We start from the raw sequence: 18204 nt of genomic DNA on the forward strand, positions 1-18204 counted from the left end.
ATATATAGTTGAGGTAGAATGAACATATGCACAGGTCTTGTATTCAACTCAATAATATTTGAGAGTTTAATGCTCAGTTTACTGCTACCCAAAACAAGATGTAGAACATTTCCATCACCCCAGAAAGTTTCTCCATGCCCGATTCCAGCCAACCCACTGTCCGCACTCAGAGACAACCACTGTCTTACCGCTCATCAGCATCATCTGCCTTTGCTTGTTCTTGGACTATGCCACATGTATTTTTGTGTGGCTTGCTTCTTTTGCTCAGTGTGAGATATTTTAGTTGTGTCAATGCTGTTGTGTATATTAGTAGTTCTTTTTTTCATTGTTGAGTTGTATTGCATTGTGTATGTAAATAAGTGTGATAGATTATATACATCTATATTGTAATATATATAGAGATTTTATATATATATATATATACATATCTCATAATTTGTTTATCCATTTTCCTGTTGATGGATATTTGGGTGGTTTCCAAGTTTTGACTATAATGAGTAAGGCTGGTATGAACATTCTTATGTAAGTCTTTTTGTAGACATATGTTTTCATTTTTCTTGGGTAAACATGTAGAAGTGAAATTGCTGGACCATAGGGTATATATGTTCAATGTTATAAAAACTGCCAAACAGCTCTCCAAAGTGGTTGCACCTGTTTAACTTTTTAAACTTAGTATTTCCTTTGTTCATTTGACCACAGAGCCCCACAGATCTGTAAAATGAGCAGGTTAGACCAGACAGCTTTTAAGATTCTTTCCAGCTTTATGCAGTGATAGAGGCCAAGGCATTCAGGAGTGGAGTTGATCAAGGTCAGAATTTGTCTTCTTTCATAAATCGTGTAGGCAAGAGCAAATGACATGAAACCCAGAATAACCAAATGTTGGGAGTAGAAAGATAGAAAACATTGCTGAGTCCAGGGAGTGGAGAAGAGGTAATAACTAGCAGGTAGTCACCTGGACAGAGGCATGAAAGAGGAAATATTTAAGCCAGAAGGAATCTGAGGTAGAAACAATTAAAGCAGAAACCACGGTATACAGAAGACTCCGGCAGTGTTTAAGAAGTTTCTTTGGCCCAGGGGCATCAATAATGATAAGACATTCAGAAAACTCTTCAAGACCACTGTTTTCAAAAAAGGGGGAGTTGTAGAGAGGATTTGGGGCACAACTGAAAATAAAGTAAAGTAAAATTTTATTCATTTTCATTCAATTTATTAGGAATTTAAGTTTTAAATGACATATTACTGTTGGGATATAATTATCTGTGGATCTCTTGCATTTCTGTATTTTTTTTTGTTTTTGTTTTTGTTTTGAGGGAGGGTCTTGCTGTATCGCTCAGGCTGGAGTGTAGTGGCGAGATCTCGGCTCACTGAAACTTCCACCTTCCCAGTTCAAGCGATCCTCCCACCTCAGCCTCCTGAGTAGCTGGGATTACAGGCACGCACCACCATCCCCTGCTAAATTTTGTATGTTTGTTTGTTTGTTTTAGTAGAGATGGGGTTTCACCATGTTGCCCAGGCTGGTCTTGAACTCATGGGCTCAAGTGATCCACCTGCCTCAGCCTCCCAAAGTGCTGAGATTACAGGTGTGAGCCACCATGCCGGGCTGCATTTCTGTGTATTTTGAGTAGAAACACTGCCTGTCCTTTGCTCTGGCCTATCTTTTGAAGGATGTTTCTGTAGTGAACAAACTTGAAAACAAAGATCATATGTACCTTGGGAGCAAAGGGTAGGTTTGCCTACATCCTTGGAAGATAGAGATAATAAGTAATCCTGAAATCAAGGGCGTGCATGCTTACTGCCCTTTGTTCAGGTCCCCTAAGCTCAGAATTCCTGTCCTAAAATGCAACCCACTGCATTTGCATGTATAATCTGACCCTCTTCAATCACTCTTTTGAGACATGGGGAGCCAGTATAAATTCTTTAAAGCATGCTGACAGTTTATCTACTGCTATGGCTGTAGATAATAAACCATCTCCCTGACTCAACAGTCTCACGTCTTTTCCCACTATCCATGAAACTAACTTGGAATAGCTAACTTGTTAGCTTGCAAGTGGGGTAAAATCTCAACCCCTTCAAAGTTCTTGACAATTACATATGAATTCTTGAATAAAAGCAAAAGTTCTTCCTTCACACAATTCCAAAGTCTAATTTGTCAACAAAAGGAATTCTAAAATCAGGAGGTTTCTTTTTTAAAACAGAGGTTCAAGAAATTTAAGATTTCTCAACATGTTGTTCATTTTTAAACCTAACAGCTCTGGAGCAAGTATTTTCCTGCACTTTTTCAAAAGTTATTGTGCTGGTCCCAAAAAGATACTCCCTTTATTCCAGGAACCAACACAATAAAACATCTCTCAGATCCTTGGAGAATCAAACTCAGTCTCGGTTGCTGAGATCACTAGTACGGCCCAAGGGCATGGGCCTTCTGTGCTTCTTCAATTTCAAAGGTTGGCTGGCTCACTGCCCCAGCCCGCCCCATGGAAACCCTGAGCAAGGCACATCTCCTGCGTGGTTTCTGAAAGGCAGAAGATAAATGTCTATCCACAGTGAAAACAGTAGAAGAGCCCTTCAGCACATCTCTGGCCAGAAAGCTGAGGGTTGGTGGCAGGGCGCCCACACATTCAACTTGCCAGTAACAGTCCAGGGTCTTGTTGTTCTGCATTTGCACAGAAATTTAGACAGTCATGGAAGTCAAAGAATTCAGATGACACTGTAGTTCCAACCCCACAGCCCATGTGTCACCTCCTTTGTTTCAGTCACTTCATGGATGTCATCTTTTGAAAATGATCTAAGTCACATGAAGGCTTCCCAGCCACTCCTAGCTTCACATAATTGTATCCTTTTCTAAAATCCTGACCTTCCCTTAACCCCTTTCTCTGCAGTGCCAGCATCTCACCAGTCTCCGAAAAGCAATCCCCTTTCTATTCTGAATCAGTGATCCTCTTCTTCATCAGAATTGATTCTTACCTTCAACCATTAAATCAGATGATTTCTTGAGATTCCTTCCAGATATAGTATCAGTCAATGTCCCCCACTCACTTATTCACTCTCCTTAGAATACATACATATTCAGAAAAAAAAATGACATTGATCCTATCTATCTTCTCTCCTCTTCAAATACAGGTTCCTAAAGTGTCCAGTTTACAAGTCAATTCACTGCTGGATAATTTAATATGTGGCTTACTCTCTATATGCCATAGAGGCAGTGTGCTTAATAAGGTCCCTAAAGACCTCATTTTCAATCCATTGAGCATCTCCCCTCTGTCCTCCTCATTCGCTCTTATCCTACGGGTGTGTGTGTGTGTGCATTGCACACGGTATTGTCTCAATTGTGTCCCCCCAAAAATTCATGTTGCATCCCTAATCCCCAAGGTGACTGTATTTGGAGATAGGGCCTTTAAGGTGGTAACTAAGTTTAAATGAGATCATAAGGGTGGGGCCCTAATCCCACAGGACTGGTGTCCTTAGGAGAAGGGACACCAGAGAGCTGTCTTTCTCTGCACATGTGAGCACACACACAGAGAAAAGGCCATGTGAGGACAAGGCGAGAAGGCAAGCCAGGAAGAGAGGCCTCACCAGAAACAAAATTTATTGGCACCTTGATATTGGACTTCTAGCCTACAGAACAGTGAGAAAATAAATTTCTGTTGTTTTAAGCCACCTGGTCAGTGATATTTTTTATGACAGCGAGAGCTGACTAATGCAGCGTGCATGCCCTTTATTGGTTCTTAACCTTTTTATGCCTAGTAAACTATTAAAAGGTAGTAAGCCTAGCAGACTGCATACAATATGCATTCTATTCTGTGTAGTATAGTCTACATAGTATGCAAAGCACACATAACATATTAGATAATTATAGAATGACAGGGCTAGAAGGAAAGGTCACTGTTAACAGCAGAGTGCAGGCTATTTGCAGAAAAAAGGAACAGAGAGCAAATGCATGAGTTGTCTTATTTATATTTCAAATAAGCTCTTCTTTCAGCTAACATGCTTATACCTTGTTTACTCACCATTAGTAGCCATTGATAAATATAACCATTTTAAATTTACATGCACAATTACATTTCGCAAAAAGGTCAACCTTAGTGTTTTCATACAGTACCACCTGGTGTGGAGGAGGAAAGTGTGACTTAAGCTAATGTTTAATGCAAAAAGAGGGATGATTCATTAATGGCTCTTATTTCATGTTTCGGACATTGATTGGAGATTTTTGCTTAAGAACCAACCATTTTGAGGCAATTGGGAAAGTTTGAACATGGGTTCAGTCTTAAATAATATTAAAGAATTATTATTAATTTTGTTAGGTATGATAATGATATTGAGGTTATGAAAGAAAATGGAGAAACAGAACTACTTAGTGGAAAAGAAGAAAGAGGAAGAGAGGAAGAAAAAGAAAAAGGAAGAGGAGAAAAAAGGTGTAACTATAGCAAAATGTTGAGAACTTAAATGGGGGAAGAGCCCATGAGGTTTATTATATGATGTGTGTCTACTTTTGTGTAAGTTTGAAAATCTTCAATATCCAGTGCTTTTAGCCAGGTACAGTGGTGCAAACCTGTAGTCCCAGCTACTCGGGAGGCTGAGGCGGGTGGATCACTTGAGCCCGGGGGTTTGAGACCAGCCTGACAACATAATGAGATCCTAACTCTGTCAGAAAAAATAAACAGACAAAAACGGCAAATATTCACTGAATGTCTGAAGCAGGAGTCCATCAGCTGCCTGCCATCAAGGGTAGATGGAAGGTTTGTGAGGCCTCAAGCTTTTACCATTTGGGGAGCCCTCCTTGAGAAAAATGATGAATGCACAATTCCCTTGGGAGGGGCCTGCTCTGGTGACAGGCTCACACACTTGCATTTCATCAGCTCCATAGTAAATCCACCTCTGTCAGCCATGGGTATGGCTTGGTTAGCCCAATGATTCTTCCTTTTTCAGCTTTTTCTTTTCTTTTTATTATGAACATTTCAAACATAACCAAAAGTTAGAGCGTTTAAGACAATGATCTTTTATGCGTCTGTCATCCAGCTTCCACAACCATGAGTCCTTGGCTAGCTAGTCTTAATTCATCTGTAATGAATTAACCAGCCATTCCCCTCCATCCATACTGTGTTATTTTAAAGCAAATCCCTAATATCATTTTATCTCTAAAATATTTCAGTATGCATCCTTAAAAGATAAGGACTCTTTCAAAAAACATATCACAATATCATTATGACACCTAAAAAAAAACATAATTTCTCAGTCAGGCCAGTGTTTAAAATATATATTAGATTGTCCAGGAGTGAATTGACTTGTAAACTGGACACTTTAGGAACTTATATTTGAAGAGGAGTGGAGATAGATAAGGTCAGTGTCCGTTTTTAAATTTCTTTAATCGCCTCAAATATTTTTCTACAGTTTGTTCAGATCAGGAACCAAATAAAATATATATCACAACTGGTTGATATCTCTGTTAAACATCTTTTAATCTATGGGCTTGTCTTCCACATTTGTTAGATTCCTGGCAATGTATCTGTTGAGGAAACTGGGTCATTCTGTCCTGTAGGGTTTCCCACAGTCTGGTTCTTGCTAATTGCATTTCTGTGGTATCATTTAACATGTTCCTCTCCTTTATGTCCTGTAGATTGGTGATTATATCTAGAAGCTTGATTGGATTCAGGTTTGATTTGTTGACAAATTCATCAAAGGTGTGTACTTCTATGAAGGCACAAGATAAATGGTTGCTTTTTTTTTTTTTTTCTTTCAGGTGAGTAGCCACTGCTGATCATTACTTTGACCCATTATTTCCCAATTTTTTTTTTTTTTTCAGATGTGAGTTCTGTCAGGCAGGGGCAGGGATTGCGTACATTGTAGGGTGCTCACCTGGCTGGCTCCCAAGGCACTGGACTGTCAGAGGATCAGGGGTAGGGACAGCATGGACAAAGGGGACAAGAAGCCAGACTTGTCCTAAATGAGTTCATAGCATGGTTGGAGACACAGGACGTAAACACGCGGAAATAACAAAGATATGTCATAAAGCCGTGCAAATAACTTAGGTAGCGATCCTTCTGGGAGCGCAGAGGACAAGGGAGCAATCCACTTGGGTAGTCGGGGAAGGACTTTAGCCCAGACACTGACTTTCTCCAACGAAACACAATATCGTGTCTCGATGCCCAGTTACCAGTTGGCGTCCACCCTGGGCTTCCTGTTGCAAAACATCCAATCGATTTCTCCTCCACTGTGCATGTTGGACCAAAGGCTGCACAGCCAAGATTCTGACTCCCTCCTGGTTACATGCCCCCTTGTGGTAAAACCACAAATTACAACAGATTTTCCAACCATGAAGATGGGGACAGCCATCAAACATTATCAGCAGGGTGGAGGTGTGGAAAGAAGAGCATCTGTAGCGGGTCCATTCTGTGTCCGGCACAGAGCTGGGCACATCTGTGTGTGTTAGCGCATTCTTACCTCCCAGAGCCCGATAATCGACCAACATTTGTGGCCGATGCTACTAGGCACGGACCCAGTATCTGCATTCACCTTCTTCCTTTCTGACAAATCCCAGTTTTGTTCACGGTGGCAAAGTGCCCCCTGATGCTTGCCTGATCAGACTGGTAGCTAAGATGCTGGCCAGGGGGTTCTAGCTGGAAGTTGGCTGGAGATTTCTGGGAATGGCTTTGCTTTCCTAGTATAGGAGCTTCCCCTTTTTCCCTTCCTGCCTGGAATGCAGAGTTAGGTGGGAGGTAGAGCAGCCATCGTGTGGCCACGAAGAGGCCAGTGTGAAGACAAAAGCTTCACTTCGAGAAAGCAGCAGGAAGAAAGAAGCAACCTGAGTCACAGATGTTCCCAGCACCCCCCAAAATGCCTACCTCTGGACTTCCTGAGAAGTGTGAGAAAAAGACCTTACTTGGGTCCACCACCGTAGTCAGCTTTCTATTATACACAGCATAAACAGAATCTGTCTGATCGTTATCATCATGGTAGTTCGACTGATGTACTAAGATATGGATGTTCAGGTCGCTTAAGAAACTCCCTCAACTGGCCGGGTGCGGGGCTCACGCCTGTAATCCCAGCACTTCAGGAGGCCGAGGCAGGTGGATCAACTGAGGTCAGGAGTTCGAGATCAGCCTGGCCAACATGGTGAACCCGTCTCTACTAAAAATACAAAAAAGTAGCCAGGCATGGTGGCATGCAACTGTAATCCCAGCTACTTGGCAGGCTGAGGCAGGAGAATCACTTGAGCCCAGGAGGCAGAGGCTGCAGCGAGTCAAGATCATGCCACTGCACTCCAGCCTGGGCAACAGAGTGAGACTCTGTCTCAAAAAAAAAAAAAATATATATATATATATATATATATATATATAAAAAGAAATTTGTGTAAATATATATGTACGTGTGTGTGTGTGTGTGTGTGTGTATATATATATATATATTTCCTCAAATTCACACCACCACCATAGGGCACAGCTGGGGCTCAACACCACTTCCCATCAGCTTCTTCACCACCACCCCTCCCCTGCCACCTGATGACAACATATATGCACCTTCTTCTGTTTCATGATACCTCTCACCTGGCAAGCCAGAAGGCTCTTTCTCGGGGGACTGGAGTCATCACACTCTTCTGCCCACCAGAGCCCAGGCTGCTGGCAATGAAGACATCATTCCTTCCTTCCCAGGCCAGTCCTCTTGAACACAGAGCAGTGGCAGCTGCTGGAAATCCCTTCTCCCCTCCAGTGCCTCCACTGCCTGCCCTTTCTACCACCTTGCCCATGTTTGGTCATATCCAGAACACCCCTGTTAAAATAGAGCCATCTTGCTCAGCAATTCCCCGCAGGTGTTCCACAAAACCCTAGTCCCAAGGGAAGTGACTTTGTATGGCTGGATTTAACTAAGACTAAGATGCACAAGCTTTCACATTTTAATGTCTCTGAAATTAGGATGTTTGTTACAATTGACGTATATTATCAGCAGCCATTTTCCCATGCTTTAACCGATCAGAAATCATATCTCACAGACATTGGCCTCTTAGCTCTATTAGAATGGTGCTTGAAAATAAAGGAGTTCCATGGTCAAATACGTTTGGAAAATAATGGAACAAACTAAATCAATAAACCTTTGCAATGCAGATCTTCTCAAAGCCTTTAACATGCTAAAGTGCCACTCCAAGAGATTTGCTAAGATTATTTGGCCATGGAATTCTCCTTTTTGTAGAGTGCCTCATAGTACTAGTGTTATACGGAATGCAAATTAAGAAACTTAGCTATTATATTCTGGGATAATTGACCAGATTTGCCAACCAACTAGCTGTCTTCTGGAAGAAAGCTCCAAGAAAGCTGCAGAAGACCTAACATGAGAAGCTGACAAGTCTGAAGCGTAGCCCTTTAGTGGAAAGGTCAGAGGCCTCATGGAGGCACCACCACCTGCTGAGTCACTGGAAAACACAGCAGATACCTTCGGGGGAATAATGAAAAGTGGAACGTGCAATGTTGTTAAGTTTCTCCCACTTGACTCTTTATTGGCAGCCAAGCCTACATGCCTTCATCCAGCCCAAAGAAACAAGAGTACGACTAGGGCCGTGCCTTCTTAATGCTTAGATACTATGTCTGACCTCCAGAACCTACAATGACATCATTGGTCTCCCAGATACAAACACATCTTATATGACCCTGGTAATGCTGAAAGGGGAGAGCATTCATAGAGAATTTGTAGTGCTGCTTAAACTCGCCAGGTGATTCCAATATTCAGACAAAATTGAGGCCCATAGTTAAGGCTCTGACTTGATGAAGCAGCGTTTAAACTGTGACAGCTGGGGAAAGATATGTTTCATTGTTTTGGTCATCCCAGCCCTAGGTGACAAAGGCCAAAATGGTAGTGATAGTGAAAATGGAGATAGAGATGGAGATAAGAAATGTTTTAGGGATACAATCTCTGAGGAGAGATTCAGAATAACTCAGGTTTTGAGAAGTTTGGCAGAATGACATACCATGAAGAAACGGGACAGTGAGGAGCAGAGGCCAGGATTTTGAAGGGAAGATGGTTATTTGAGTTTCTACATTGTGCTCTAGCCTTTAGAAGGATGTCCTAGTAGAAATGTCCAGAAGGCATTTGGAGATGTCGGCTGGATTTTAGAGGGCAGAGCTAAACATTTGGAAGTGATCTGTATCCTGGTTATGTTTGAAGCTTTGGGAGTTTAAAGATTGTCTTCCCTGCAATGCGATACTGTTTAGAATACCACACATTTATAACTGCTGGACTCAGCGTGAAGGATGTGAAGTTCCAGTTCTGCTTCTGCCACTTACCAGTGTGTGACCTGAAACATGACACTCTGCCTTCTCAGCCTCAGTTTCCTTAACTGGAAAGCAGATGTAATCATACCAACCTCGCTGGGCATTTGTGAATATTAGTTGAGAAAATCCTTGTCAAGTGCTTGGCATAATGCCTGGTGCTGAACATGGCCTCCAGCCTTGTCAAGTCTCTCTAACGTCCCTCACCCCACCCCATGCAACTCCCAAGCAGGCCGTGATTGATAGAAGTCCACTTCTCTTCTGTGCCAAGAGTGACTCTAGCAAAAACAAGCAATCAATTTGCACTCATCTCAATGGTATGTGTAGATCAGATCTTGGCAGAGCAATTTAATTTTCTTTGATGATAGATAGGCCATGTAGATAAAGAATGAGCAAGAGATGTAATCTCTTTGTGCTGGAATCTGACCTTAGATTCCATCACAAATGACTTTTCATCAATTAGATAGAAGGAAATAAGAGAGACTCTCTTCTGTCTTAAGTGCAGGCACAAAGAGCTGAATAATATCACCCAAAAGGCAGCCTATCGATGACTCAGCCTCCACCTAGGGACATCCTCTGTGACCTTACTCATGTCAGAGAGGACCCCATACTGAACATCTCTCTCTTTACCCCAACAATGTCTTAACCAAGAATGTCCTAATTAAGGTCAGATGACACCAAGTTGTCAAGCATCCGTCTAAGGTAGGAATAGAGCCAAAATAGCATTAACTGACAGTTCATAAAGAGTGAGGTGCAATAGGAACAAGTTTAACATAAAAAAAAAAACTATGTAGACAAAAAGAAGAATATATGTTGGCTCGTTCACTAAACTAGTAACCAGTGTCACCCAGAGTTGTAGCCAGATAAGGAATGCTCAAGAATAGCCGGGTACCTGGACACCCCTGATAAATTTAACTCATATCAGAGAAGGCAACAAGAAGGCAGAGGAAAAGGGAAGGAGAGACAGAATGAGAAAGAGATCGGGGAAGAGAAGATAGGGAATTGCAATGTTGCTGTTGTTTTTGTTTATGTTCAGAGTGGAAGATGCTAGTCCATTGGAATTCACGTTCACTTATATGGGCAACAAATAATTTATTGAGCATGCACTGTGTGCCAAGCACTGTATCCAGTGCTAGGGATATAGCAGTGAGTGGAACATTCAGGATCCTGCCCTCATGCGGTCTTCTTCCTCTACTCAACTTCCAAGTGTTGAGGAGCCCATTACGAGTCCTTAGATGGCTTCTCGTTTCCATCTGCACCCACTGTCCGTATGATCTCATCCACTACCACAGCTTTCCATACCATTCATCTGTGACTCCTTGCAGATTCAGACTTCCGTCCCATCTTCAAGTGGCCAGTTGTCTAGTTGTCCTCTCAACAAACCACAACCTTCCTCCATCCAAAGCAGAATCTTGATTCTTCCCTCCCCCTGCCCAAACCTCTTCTTTCTCCCATCTCTCCCACCTCCACACATGGCACCAAACACAGCCAAAACAGGGGAGTTGTCCTGGACTCCCACATCCCACGTTCTGTTGATTCTTATTTTCCAGAATTCAAATTGCATCCCACAGCCAAAAAACAGCAGTTTCTTCTTAATTATTTTGTATTCTAAAGATTGCTGCAAACAGGGCTAGAGCAGACACCCCCGTCGTCCTACGCTGTACCCCCTTCCCACCCTCCAACTGTGACCTTGGCTGAACCAGCCCTACCACTATCAAGCCAACAAGAAGACTCAGAAAGAGAGGGGTTTTGGGGGGTTTATTGCCTCGGGAGCAAGGACGAAGCACTCACGAGGAACGTCACTGCCTCCCTCACTCTGGGGAAAGTAAAGAGATGAATCCCAAAGTGATGAGAGACTCGAAAGCCAGGGTCAGCAAACTTTTTCTGTGAAGCGCCAGATGGCAAGTACTTTAGGATTTGCTGTCATACAGTGCCCGTCACAACTACTCAGTACTGCCATTGTAGCGTGAAGGCAGCCGCAGACAGTAGCGAATGAGACAGAAATAAATGAGTAAGGCTGTCTTCCAGTGAGACTTTATTTATGGACACTTACATTTGAATTTCATGTGATTTTTCACATATCACGAAATAGTATTCTTCTCTTGATTTTTTTTTCAACTACTTAAAATAGGTAAAAACTATTCTTAGCTCACGGGTTAAACAAAAACAGGCAGCAGGCCAGTCCTGGCCACTGGCCATACTTTGCCAACTGTTAATCCAGGACAGCCAGTCACAGACAATGCAGGGCCAGAAAGGGACAGTGACATCTCACTTCCCAGTAGACCCCTGATAAGCTGCAGAACTGCAGGCCCCTTCTGGAATGGAGCTAAGGGCGATGAGAACATCGTGTGTTCTCTGGAGGCTGGAGACACAGGGAGCCTATGGCCGGGGCCTGCCGCTTAGCTGGAAGCTTCTGAAGGCAGGATGACTCAGTGGAGCAGGCCCTGATGCAAGAGGAACAGGACTCATTTGCACTCAACTATCTCTCAAAAATATTATAAAGCTGTGTCTCCTAAACTTCAGCTCTCTCTGCAGTAAATGTAAACTGTTGCGACATTGTTGCGGGTGATTTACTGGGGTGGTAAGCTTTTGCATGTTTTTTGGGAGGTTCCTTTTAAATTTCTACTACCATTGCTATCATTTTTAAGGAGTTATTCAGATGACAGAATGTTAAGCGCTGATAGTGGCTAACAAGGGAGGCTGCAGAAAGTCTATGCTGGGATCTTTAAAACCGTGATCAACTGCCATCTGTTTTGGGAGTTTTAAAGTGAGCCCAGCATGCATCAAGAGGCTAGGTGGGTCACCACTCAAGTCTCCTCCATCTTCCTAATTCCAAGATACGAGAGGAAACAGATGTGCGTTGGGGAGAGTAATGAGAAAGAGCAACTCTGCTTTCCTTTTCTCCAACAACAGAAACAGTGAATATTAACTCCCCAAATCCCTGTGTAACACTCACTGAGTACCCAGCCAAAGAAGTTTCCTTTGAAATTGAATCTGTCTGTCTAAGAGGGTCTACAAAGCCTGCATTTTAACTCTGAAATAATTCCAGTTACTTGAGCTGCTGTTGCTGCTAAAAGATGTTTGAAGAGGAGGAGGAAAAGCCATCTCGATATGACAAGGATTTGTCACTTGCTGCAAAGAAAGCACGGGATTTTTTTCTTCCCTGTAAAAGGGGTAGTCAGAGTTGGGAGCTTGTCCCTGTCTTCTTGGCCGAGATTCCTAGAGGAAACACAAATAGACTTTTTCAGGTCACAGGTTTCTCTGCATCAGGTGGTCCGGAGTCTCGCTCAGTTTCTATAAATCAGGCCGTTTCTCTCCAACTTATGAGTCTCCTAGCACTGGACATTCTGGAAATCCAAACGAAATTGATAAATTCGGTTGATGTCATAGCAAATTCAATGCACCTTGCTCTCTTCAGGCTGATTTCAAATCACTGGATTGAGAAGAGCTAAAATCTAGCTTTTGTTTTTAAAAATTAGACTGTATAAACTGATTTTAAAAAAATAACACAGGAATAGATATTATGTAAGATTTTCTATTCCCCGCACCCCCCGCCCCCCACCCCACCACCAGATTTTTGTGGCCATCACCTTTTCGTGACCAATTTTATTCCCACAGTGCAAGCAGAAGGTTTGCAGTTTTGTGATGCCTTTTCGTTTTTTAGTGCCACATCATTATCAATCAAGATGTCCAGATAAATTACTTAACAGAGAGGCAGTAGAGATGCTGCTCACATAACCACCCAGCTGAGAAAGCCTTCCTTCACTCACTCTCTTCTGTCCTGGACAGACTCATGTGGTTTACAGTTGCTCTCATTTCCATTTATCAGAAACAGATTTGCAAATGTTTTCTTTTAAGCTGGTTTCCCTTCTCTCCATTGTAATCTCAATAAGTATGAAAAGAGAAATATAGAAAACGAGCAGCATTGCTTTTTATCTCATCACCACTCACTGAGCACCTACTGCATACTCGCCTCCAAGCAGGCGTCCCCTCCCTAACAACAGCACAAGCAGGCATTATTCATCCATTTTCACAGCTATGTAAACTAAGCTGTAGAAGTTCAATAACTTGCCCGGGCTCATACTTCTGGTATGAAGTGGAGCCTGGCTTCCAGCCCAGCTCTGTCTGCCTCCAGCGCCTTTCTCTGCACCGTTCAGCAATGCCTGGCTACAGAACACGCCCAGTGCGGCCAAGCATTTTCCATGACTGTCCCTGGAGCACATTAATTCACCTCCTGAAGTGAACCTCTTTGGGAAGATGAGCCTTTTCCAAAATCAATACTTTTCATTGTAGTTACGCAATTATGACCTAAAAGAAAATTTTCACCATGATACTGAAAGCCCCCAGCTTCACATAAACACCAAACATGTGCTGTAACTGAGGAGGTAAGGGGCGAGTCCTTGTCACACATTTCTTGGAGGTCAGGTCAATCCACCTGTGAGCCCAAAATTATGCTGGCAGAAGGAAGAAGCGAGATGATTTTTAATTGTTATGAAGTGTGCTGGTAACTTAAGTTGTTCTGTATTTCCATCCTTGTTTTGAAACCAAGCTGAAGCTGTCTCTGTCTCTCTGTCTCTCTGCTTTCCCTACAAATTGGACAAAAGGTTTCTCCTCAAACAGTTTCTTCTTGGCTTCCATATGACATCAGGTCTTTCCTAAATAAAAGCAATCAATGCAGGAAAAAAAAAAATTCAAAGATAGGATGCCACTCTCTTTCACAACGATTAGTAGTTTTATATTTCCTTCCAGTCTTGTTGATGTGGATTTAACTAGTACATATTTTTAAATGCTAAAAATTGTATGTATTTCTTTTTATACCTCACATTATATCATAAACATATATGTTTCTATATAACCTTTATATGACTAATTACATCATAAACATATTTGTATGTTTCTATATAACCTTTACGAATTTAACAACTGTATAATATTCCTTCAAGTTGATATACCCCAGTTTCTTAAACTATTTCTCTTCTGTTAAGTGTTTGTAGTGTTTCCCTAATATAAGTAATGTTTTGTTCTCACCTAGGTCTTAGAAAAAAAAATAAGTACTGTTAATAAACTTTTTTGGTGTATATACCCTTTTCCCTTTCACTGGAATTTTTATTTAAGCTAAACTGTCAGAAGTATAATTACAGGGCCAAGAGATTTGAATATTTTATGTTTGATCTTTCTTACATCCTGAACACATACATATTATTTTCAACATTCTTCCTGTCATCTTCTAAGCATAATCTGGGAGAAACAGTCAATTCATTTCTTCATTTCTCTCACCCTTGACTGGGCATTGGATTATAGTAGAGCTTGCTCACCCTCAAAGCTGCTGCCAATTTCTTCCTTCCTTTCCTCCTCTCCTCTCCTCTCTTCTCCTCTCCTTTCTTCCTACCTTTTCTCTTCTCTTCTTACCTTTTCTTTCTGACAGGGTCTTGCTCTGTTGCTCAGGCTGGAATACAGTTGTACAATCATAGCTCACTCCAGCCTCAACCTCCCAGGCTCAAGGGATCCTCCCAATTCAACCTCCTGAGTAGTTAGGACTACAGGTGCACAGCAACACACCCAGCTAATTTTTGTATTTTTTGTAGAGACAAGGACCCACTATGTTGATCGGGCTAGACTCAAACTTCTGGGCTCAAGTGATCCTCCAGCCTCAGCCTCCCAAAGTGCTGGGATTACAGGTGTGAGCCATGGCACCTGGCCAGCTGCTGCCAAATTTTGCATATAAGCTAGACTTCTTGAAAAGTCCCTATGTTTCCCATATAAATAGAAGGCCAGAAAGATTCTTTTAAAATTATTACTCAGTGCTGGCAAGGGTACAAGGAAATAGACACTAATAAATTTCAATGAGTATAGACTGGTACAAACTTTCTGGAAAGCAATTTGGTAATATGTGGGAATGCATTTAAAATGTATATATGCTTTAGGCCGGGCGCGGTGGCTCACGCCTGTAATCCCAGCACTTTGGGAGATCGAGGCAGGTGGATCACCTGAGGTCAAGAGTTAGAGGTCAGCCTGGCCAACATGGCGAAACCCCATCTCTACTAAAATTATAAAATTAGCCAGGCATGATGGTGGGCGCCGGTAATCCCAGCTACTCAGGAGGCTGAGGCAGGAGAATCGCTTGAATCTGGGAGGCGGAGGTTGCTGAGCGGAGCTGAGAGCACATGACTGCACTATAACCTGGGCAACAGAGAGAGACTCCGTCTCAAAAAATAAAATAAAATAAAATAAATAAAATAGAATGTATACATGCTTTAGTCCAACCATTCTATTTTAATAATTTATCATAAGAAGGAAAGTCAAGGTAGGTACAAATATTTGCTACAAGCATATTCTTTTTAGCAATCCTTATAATAGCAAAAATAAAAACAAATTTAATCCGACAAAAGGGGACTGGCTTAAGAAATTATGACACATCTGTATAATGGGTATCATGCAACCATTTAAAATTATAATTGCAGATGACAAGATATATTAGTCACATAAACACAGCCTCATAATATATGTAATGAAAAAAGTCATACAATAGCACTTATTATATTGTCTATTTGTGTAAAATATATATACCTAGATAGGAGTATGATATGCTCCAGTTGTTAACAGTATTTGTATCTGGATGGTGGAATCATTGGTGGTGAATAGTTTTGCCTTTTTATCTTTTACACCACAGGTATTTTGTGTTTATAATAAGAAAGAAAGCTTATTTTTTTCTCATTTATACCAGTTTCAGAAGCTTACAAGTGCACAAAAATGTTTCCTGCCGCCCCCACCAAGATGGAACAGGGACAAGAAGAACTGATCTGCATCATCCTCTAGATTCTGTGTGCGCTTCCTGATCCATGCCTCCAAATGACAAGGGTTACAGGCATGCAGCAATGAATGTAGGCAAAATCCTTTCTATATCTAATTCAAAACACCAGTACCCCCAGTCTAGCAAAGGAAGTGAGAATGCCCCAACCACTCTAATGAGGGACATGGACAGTTCTCCCAGCAGAAGTAATGAGGGCCTCCTCTTGAGTCAAGAAGATACTATCTTCCCTCTGAATCCACAAAATGAATCCACAAAAGCTCTAGTAGCTAATTTTTCCTTTCATTAAAATAAAACAGGTGGTACAGTAAGTAAAGAGCTTATCAATTGCACATTAAACTAGAGGTAATGGGTACTGTACTCTCTGTATTACGTTTATTATTGCTGTGCAACAAATTACCCCCAAACACAGTAGCTTGCCACAGCAAATGTGTGTGACCTCTCACAGCATCTGAGGGTCTGGAAACTAGTAAGGTGGGGCTGACTCAGGGGCTCTCACAAGGTTGCTGTCAAGTCAGGGCTGCAGTCACCTGAAGGCTTGACTGGGGCTGGAGGAGCCACTTCCAAGTGTGCTCACAGTGTTCATGGCTTCAGGCCCTCACTGGCTGTTGGCTAGAGTCCCCGTGGCCTCTCCATAGACTGTCTGCATGTCCTTTTGACATGAGAGCTGGCTTGAGAATTAGTGATCTGATAGATGAGGGGAGAGAGAGAGAGAGGGAGAACATGAGAACTAATCTTAAAAATAAACTCCACTGGGTTCTGCTGTGTCCTATTGGTCACATAGATCAACTCTGCCACAATGTGGGAGGGGACTACACCAAGGGTGAACACCAGGAGGTGGGGACCATCACAGGCCATCTTGAAGGTCACTGACCACATTCCCCAATCAAAGGCCTGCCTCCCCAACACAGCCCACCACCACTACCTCAGTCAGAGAACTGGGGACTCAGGAACTTAAAGCCATCTCAAAGAAATACCGTTGGGAGACCATGGTTGCAAATGAGTCCACGAAAGCTCTAATAGCTAATTTTTCCTTTCATTAAAATAAAACAGGTGGTACAGTAAGTAAAAGAGCTTATCAATTGCACATTAAAGTAGAGGTAATGGGTACTCTATAATTAATTTCCATTTCATTGTGCTTTGCTTACTAGAAACTTTCAGATTTCCCTGGCAGCAGTTTCAAGGAGATTCTGATAGACTTATTTTGCTTAGATGCAGACACTGTGCACACTGAGAAGGCTTTTTCTCTGTGTCTGGTCCTATGTGCAGTGTTAGCGTGGCTGTCATAGATTTGCTCTGCATCTTGCTCTGGCTACTGTCCTAAAGGCACAATTTCGGCCAAATGTAGTTTACTACTTGGTTAAGGGGAAGTGATGTGGGGAGAAATCACAGTCCCTCAAGGCCTAACATCGAGGGATTTAAAGCCTTAACAACTGCCCATGCCTACTTCATTCCAGAGCTCGTCAGAGAACATCCAGCACAGGACCTGGGCTCTGCGGGCCCTCCCACCTCCCTTACCTCCTGTGCTACCCAGCCCTTGCAGTACAAGCTGTACCTGTTGTCAACCTCCACTCACCACACCTACCCCAAGCCCAGACCACATTAACCTCCATGGCCACAGCTTCCTCTTCACCTCTTTCTGCCCTTTCTAGCTTCCAGCTAACTAAAAAAATTATTACCAACAAGGTCAACTGACAGTCTCCATATACTTGCCTCTAAATTTTGGAAGGTAATTGCTATAGTTTGATTATGGTTTATTTGACCCCAATAAATTTCATATTGAAATTTGATCCCCAATGTGGTGTTGTTAGGAGGTGGGGCTTAATAGGAAGTATTTTGAGTCATGAGGCAGATCCCTCATGAATGGCTTGGTGCTGACTTCTTGGTAACGAGTGAGATCTCATTTTCTTAGTTCTCGGAGGTGCTAGTTGTTAAATAAAAAGCCCAGTACCTCTCCTCTCTCTCTTGCTCTCTCTCTCACCCCGTGATCTCTACATACCAGCTTCCCTTTGCCTCTTGCCATGAGTAGAAGCAGCCTGAGGCCCTCCCCAGAGGCAGATGCTGGTGCCATGCTTCTTGTACAGCCTGCAGAACTGTGAGCGAAATAAATCTCTTTTCTTCATAAATTACCCAGCCTCAGATATT

This window comes from Pan paniscus, chromosome 14, assembly GCF_029289425.2.
Source record: "Pan paniscus chromosome 14, NHGRI_mPanPan1-v2.0_pri, whole genome shotgun sequence".
Lineage (NCBI taxonomy): Eukaryota > Metazoa > Chordata > Mammalia > Primates > Hominidae > Pan > Pan paniscus.